The sequence below is a fragment of the Brachyistius frenatus genome, unplaced genomic scaffold (genome assembly GCF_029030835.1).
Source record: "Brachyistius frenatus isolate BFR_SWC_R1_liver_20210118 unplaced genomic scaffold, ASM2903083v1 Contig_13, whole genome shotgun sequence".
Classification (NCBI taxonomy): domain Eukaryota; kingdom Metazoa; phylum Chordata; class Actinopteri; family Embiotocidae; genus Brachyistius; species Brachyistius frenatus.
In genome coordinates this window covers 3,792,772-3,799,686 of record NW_027210612.1, presented here as the reverse complement: position 1 = coordinate 3,799,686, position 6,915 = coordinate 3,792,772, and positions in this window count along the sequence as shown.

Here is a 6,915-nt window from a genome sequence, read left to right as displayed (position 1 = left end):
GTTGTTTTTTTTTGCTGTGATTGTTTGCATTTTGTTCTTTCTTGCCATTGCGTACCGTAACCTCGTTTTCGTGTTTCATTCAAGTCATACGCGGTTTAAGCATCACCTGTATGTTGCTTTGTATTTATGCAATAGTTGCAGTTGTGACTATGATGGTTTGTGGATTTAGGCCTGACTTCACTAAACAGAGTGTAACGCAAACAACAGGCAAAATAAGGAAAAATAAAATAAAATAAAGGAAAACCTTTTTGAATGTCCAACTAAACTGTTTGCCCGTCTCAAATTCTTAACTGCAAACCCGTGTATCAGGTCATATTGGGATTTTCAATTTCATGATATTTTAACATTTTTAAGCTTTTTTTTTTCTTTTTTTTTATTGATTTGTTTTTATATTTTGGAGGACATGAAATTTTGGACCAAGATAATTTATGACATTGGATGAAATGAGATTTTTTTTTTAATGAAAAAAAGTTGCACTATAGCGTGATGTTTTTTCATATTTTGGACAACATACAATGCCCTATGATGTTTTCTTCATATTTTGGACAACATACAATAGCCCTAGGTTTTTTTTATTTTTGAGATCAGAATAAAGTCATGCTATAGCCTTACATTATTTTTTACTTATTTGGATGAAAAAAAGTTGCATGTTTTTTCATATAGCGTGATGTTTTTTCATATTTTGGACGACATACAACAGCCCTAGGTTTTTCGGATTTATGGGATGAGAATAAAGTCATACTATAGTCTTACGTTTTAAAATTTGGATTAAAAAAAAGTCATACTATAGTATGATGTTTTTTTCATATTTTGGACAACATACAATAGCCCTAGGTTTTTTTTTATTTTTGAAATGAGAATAAAGTCATGCATTATTATTACACATTAATACACATACAATACACATTAATACACATTCCACATTATTTAAAAAAAAAAATTTGGATGAAAAAAAGTTGCACTATAGCGTGATGTTTTTTCATATTTTGGACGACATACAATGACGTATGATGTTTTCTTCATATTTTGGACAACATACAATAGCCCTAGGTTTTTTTTTATTTTTGAGATCAGAATAAAGTCATGCTATAGCCTTACATTATTTTTTAATTATTTGGATGTAAAAAAGTTGCACTATAGCGTGATGTTTTTTCATATTTTGGACGACATACAACAGCCCTAGGTTTTTCAGATTTATGGGATGAGAATAAAGTCATACTATAGTCTTACGTTTTAAAAAAAAAAAAATTTGGATTAAAAAAAAGTCATACTATAGTATGATGTTTTTTTCATATTTTGGACAACATACAATAGCCCTAGGTTTTTTTGATTTTTGAAATGAGAATAAAGTCATGCATTATTATTACACATTAATACACATACAATACACATTAATACACATTCCACATTATTTAAAAAAAAAAAAAAATGGATGAAAAAAAGTTGCACTATAGCGTGATGTTTTTTCATATTTTGGATGACATACAATGACGTATGATGTTTTCTTCATATTTTGGACAACATACAATAGCCCTAGGTTTTTTTTAAATTTTGAGATCAGAATAAAGTCATGCTATAGCCTTACATTATTTTTTAATTATTTGGATGTAAAAAAGTTGCAGTATAGCGTGATGTTTTTTCATATTTTGGACGACATACAACAGCCCTAGGTTTTTCGGATTTATGGGATGAGAATAAAGTCATACTATAGTCTTACGTTTTTTTTTTTTAAATTTTTTTGGATTAAAAAAAAGTCATACTATAGTATGATGTTTTTTTCATATTTTGGACAACATACAATAGCCCTAGGTTTTTTTGATTTTTGATTAAAGTCATGCATTATTATTACACATTAAGATATAACATTCATACATTATTATTACACATTATGATACATAGCATACAATACATATTTTGGACAACATACAATAGCCCTAGGTTTTTTTAATACACATTCCACATTATAAAAAAAAAAAAAATTTGGATGTGTTTTTCAAAAAGTTGCATGCTACTATAGCGTGATGTTTTTTCATATTTTGGACAACATACAATTATTATTACACATTAATACACATACAATACACATTAATACACATATGATGTTTGCACTATAGCGTGATGTTTTTTCATATTTTGGATCTTCATATTTTGGACAACATACAATAGCCCTAGGTTTTTTTTAAATTTTGAGATCAGAATAAAGTCATGCTATAGCCTTACATTATTTTTTAATTATTTGGATGAAAAAAAGTTGCAGTATAGCGTGATGTTTTTTCATATTTTGGACGACATACAACAGCCCTAGGTTTTTCAGATTTATGGGATGAGAATAAAGTCATACTATAGTCTTACGTTTTTTTTTTTTAAATTTTTTGGATTAAAAAAAAGTCATACTATAGTATGATGTTTTTTTCATATTTTGGACAACATACAATAGCCCTAGGTTTTTTTGATTTTTGAAATGAGAATAAAGTCATGCATTATTATTACACATTAATACACATACAATACACATTAATACACATTCCACATTATATATTTTTTTTTAAATTTTGGATGAAAAAAAGTTGCACTATAGCGTGATGTTTTTTCATATTTTGGACGACATACAATGACGTATGATGTTTTCTTCATATTTTGGACAACATACAATAGCCCTAGGTTTTTTTTTATTTTTGAGATCAGAATAAAGTCATGCTATAGCCTTACATTATTTTTTAATTATTTGGATGTAAAAAAGTTGCAGTATAGCGTGATGTTTTTTCATATTTTGGAAAAAACAGCCCTAGGTGAGAATAAAGTCATACTATAGTATGATGTTTTTTTATGATGTTTTTTTCATATTTTGGACAACATACAATAGCCCTAGGTTTTTTTGATTTTTGAAATGAGAATAAAGTCATGCATTATTATTACACATTAATACACATACAATACACATTAATACACATTCCACATTATTTAAAAAAAAAAAAATTTGGATGGAAAAAAGTTGCACTATAGCGTGATGTTTTTTCATATTTTGGATGACATACAATGACGTATGATGTTTTCTTCATATTTTGGACAACATACAATAGCCCTAGGTTTTTTTTAATTTTTGAGATCAGAATAAAGTCATGCTATAGCCTTACATTATTTTTTAATTATTTGGATGTAAAAAAGTTGCAGTATAGCGTGATGTTTTTTCATATTTTGGACGACATACAACAGCCCTAGGTTTTTCGGATTTATGGGATGAGAATAAAGTCATACTATAGTCTTACGTTTTTTATTTTTAGCCCTAGGTTTTTTTTTATTTTTGAAATTTTTGGATTAAAAACAAGTCATACTATAGTATGATGTTTTTTTCATATTTTGGACAACATACAATAGCCCTAGGTTTTTTTTTATTTTTGAAATGAGAATAAAGTCATGCATTATTATTTTTAACATTAATACACATACAATACACATTAATACACATTTTTTTTATTTATTTAAAAAAAAACTATAGGATGATAAAAGCCCTAGTTGCACTGAGAATAAAGTCATGATGTTTTTTCATATTTTGGACGACATACAATGACGTATGATGTTTTCTTCATATTTTAGACAACATACAATAGCCCTAGGTTTTTTGGGATGAGAATAAAGTCCTACAATAGTATGATAGAAGACATAGCTTATGTTTGTTTTATGACTTTTTTTTTTTAGATGTGTCCATACCTCAAGCTGGAATTGAACCCATGACCTTCTCACTGTGAGGCAGCAGCACTAACCACTGTACCACTGTGCCTGTGGTAGTAGAGCAGTCTTTTTTTCATTTTATAGTATGATGTTTTCTTCATATTTTAGACGACATACTATAGCCTTACGTTTTTTGGATTTTTGGGATGAGAATAAAGTCATACTATAGCCTTACGTTTTTTTTTTTTGTATTAAAAAAAAGTCACACTATCGTATGATATTTTGGAAGACATACCTTAAGTTTGTTTTATTTCATGTATTTTTTTGGGGCTGTATACATACCTCAAGCTGGAATTGAACCCATGACTTTCTCACTGAGGCAGCAGACACTAACTACTATACCGCTGCGCCTGTGCTAGTATAGCAATTTTTTTTTTTCATGCTATAGTACGACGTTTTCTTCATATTTTAGACAACATACTATCGCCCTGTTTTTTTTTTTTTTTTTGGGATGAGAATAAAGTCCCAGTTCTTTTTTTTTGGATGAAAAAAAAAATCAAGACTATAGTATGATGTTTTTTCACATTTTGGACACCACTAGTTTGTAATATAATTAAAATTCATATTACCACATGTAAAAACAATTGAGACATTTCAATCAATAGCAGACAATTTATTACACGATAAATACAGTGTCAACATGTGTTTCTTTTATACATTTAGATGTAATGAACATGGGTTCTCTTTGCATCCTTAGAGCTCTGACAATAAAAAATACATCGGCTGTCATTTTCACCCCCCCCCCCCCCAGGTGTTTGAGGCACCCGGCTTACAAAAGTTTTGTCAGCTGGTGCCGCGGGGGGTCTGGTCAGGACAGTGAGGGTGTTCATTCCCTCACGTGTTGTCCTGAGGATACGGTGAGAGGTTGCTGACGCTGCAGGCGACTACGTTGGATCTAGACCACTGCTCGACTGAAGTGGGACATAACCGGCGATGGCGTCTTCCTTGGGAGGTCTGTGGCTCTGGGGGCGTGAATGCTCTGCATCTCCTCAGCATACGATGAACCTTTTCAGATAGGACTTCCATCAGGTCTCGGATGTAACATGAAAAAAGGTGTTTGGCAATCTTTACTTGTCTGTGCTTACAACAAATTATTCTCGATCCCTAACAAATATTTTAGAAAACTCCCAGAACATTTCCAAAACAATTTTTTTTTTTTTTCCAGAACGCTTCCTAACAAATGTTCCTAGAACATTTCTGACGGAATGATCCTGAAAAAAAAGTTTTCAGAACATTCCCTAAGAAATTCCCAGCGAGTTTCCAAAACAATTTTTCCAGAACGCTTCCAAACATTTCCGGAATGTTCCCTAACATAGGTTTCTGGAACGCTTTTGAACAAATGTTCAAGGAACAGTTGTGGCAGAAAAGTCCCTAAAAAAACTTTTTTTTTTTTTTGGATCATTCCCTAAGAAACCACCAGAACGATTCTAAAATAATTTTTCCAGAAAGCTTCCTACCAAATGTTCCTAGAACATTTCTGACAGAATGATCCTTTACAAACATTTTTGGAATGTTTTCAACTAAATGTTTCCAAAACATTGCCTAAAAAAACATTCCCGTAACGTTCCTGTAATGTTTTTCTTAGGAACATTCCCACAACATTTCCCAAAGACAGTTTTCACTGTTTTCTTACAAACACTTTCAGAATGTTTCCCAAAAAACAGTCCCAGAACATTCCCCAAAGAATGTTCCTGGAGTGTTTCTCAAAGAATGCTGCCAGAGTGCCAGAACACTCCCTAACGAATGTTCTTGAAATGTTTCCAACAGAACGATCTCCAACTAAAGTTCCTAGAACATTCCCGAACAAACTTTTTCATTCACAAATGTTCACAAACATTCCTTTGACATTTCCCTAAGAACGTTCCCAGAGCATTTCCAAAAATACAAATGTCCCAGGAATCAAATGTTTTTTGCATTCCCAAACATTCCCAGAATGTTTGCAAAATAATTTTTCCAGAATATTCCCTAAGAAACGTTCTTGGAACATTTCCAACACAACAATCCCTAACTATAGTTCATGGGACGCTCCCAAACAAACATTTCCATTTCCAAATGTTCGCAAACGTTTCTGGAACATTCTCAAAATATTTCCCTCAAAAATGTTCCCGAAACGCTTCTCAAAGAACGCTGCCAGAAGGTTTCCCAATTTTTTTTTTTTTTTTCCCAGAAAACTCCCAAAGAAATGTTCCTGGAACATTCCATAAAAAAAACTTACAAAAGTACCCACAAAGTTTCCCTCAGGACATTCCCAGAATGTTTCCAAAAGAATGTTTCCAGAACGTCCCAGAAGAAACGTTCCCGGAACCGTCACTAACAAATGTTCCAGGAAGATCCCTAGCTAAAGTTTCTGGATCCCTTGGAACGTTTCCAGCACGTTTCCAAAAGAATCCACAATTCCACAATTTTCCTCAAGAAACGTCCCTGGAATATTTCCCAAAGAAAAGTTCTAAGAACGTTTCCAAAAGAATAATTTCCACAACATTCCCTAACAAACGTTCTACACATTTTTTTTCTTCGAGAGAACAATCCCTAACCGAGGTTCCCGGAACGTTCCCTAACATTGTCAGGATGTTTGACTAAGAACATTCCCAGAATGATCCCAAAACAAAAGCTTCCATTCCCAAACATTTGCAAAAGTTTCTGTAACGTTCCCAAGAATGTTTCCCGAAGAACGTTTCCAGAATGTTCCCCAACAAATATTCCCAGAACGGTTTCCACAGACTGTTGCCGGAACATTTCCCAAAGGAAACATCCCCAGAACATTCTTGGAACTTTTCCCTCACAAAAAGTCTCCGAACGTTTCCCGAATAACGTTTCAGTACGTTCCGTAACAAATGGTCTCGGTTCAGTTTTACTGCAGTTATCGCGAAATGAAATTGTTAAATTGTTAATGATTATTAAATTGTTGAATTCAGATTCAAATTTTTAACTGCAATTCGTCAAAGTTCAGAAATTTAAATTTAAACCATAAATAATTCAAAATCACTTCCATCTCTTGCACAGCGACAGATGTCGAAAGCCCCTCTGGTTTAGAGGATTTTAAGCATTTAAAAAAATAAAAAATAAAAAAAATAAAAAATATCCTGTAACAAGCGTCCCAAGAAAAAAAGAAAATGTTCCGCAGAGCCAATCATCAATCAGGACAGTAAGTTTTATTTATTGGTTCCAGCTGCACTGTATGCTATA